This window comes from Trichechus manatus, unplaced genomic scaffold, assembly GCF_000243295.1.
Source record: "Trichechus manatus latirostris isolate Lorelei unplaced genomic scaffold, TriManLat1.0 scaffold00181, whole genome shotgun sequence".
NCBI lineage: Eukaryota > Metazoa > Chordata > Mammalia > Sirenia > Trichechidae > Trichechus > Trichechus manatus.
This window is the reverse complement of record NW_004444117.1, coordinates 2,917,052-2,917,259: the sequence shown is the minus strand read 5'-3', so window position 1 is coordinate 2,917,259 and position 208 is coordinate 2,917,052.

The following is a 208-nucleotide window of genomic DNA, read 5'->3' as shown; positions in this document are numbered from 1 at the left end:
GGCTCCTTTAAATCCGGGCCGCCCCGCCCTTTACTGCCGACTCCGCGGCGGCCCCGGATCCAGGCCTGGCCGCGGCTCTCATCGCCCAACCCAACCCAGCCCGGCCTGGCCCCAGCTGCCGAGCAAGGCAGCCCGCGCCCCGCGCCCCAGAGGAGCAGTCGGCGCGGCGCTCGGCCCGTTGCCTACCCCGGCCCGTCCGCATCCCCAC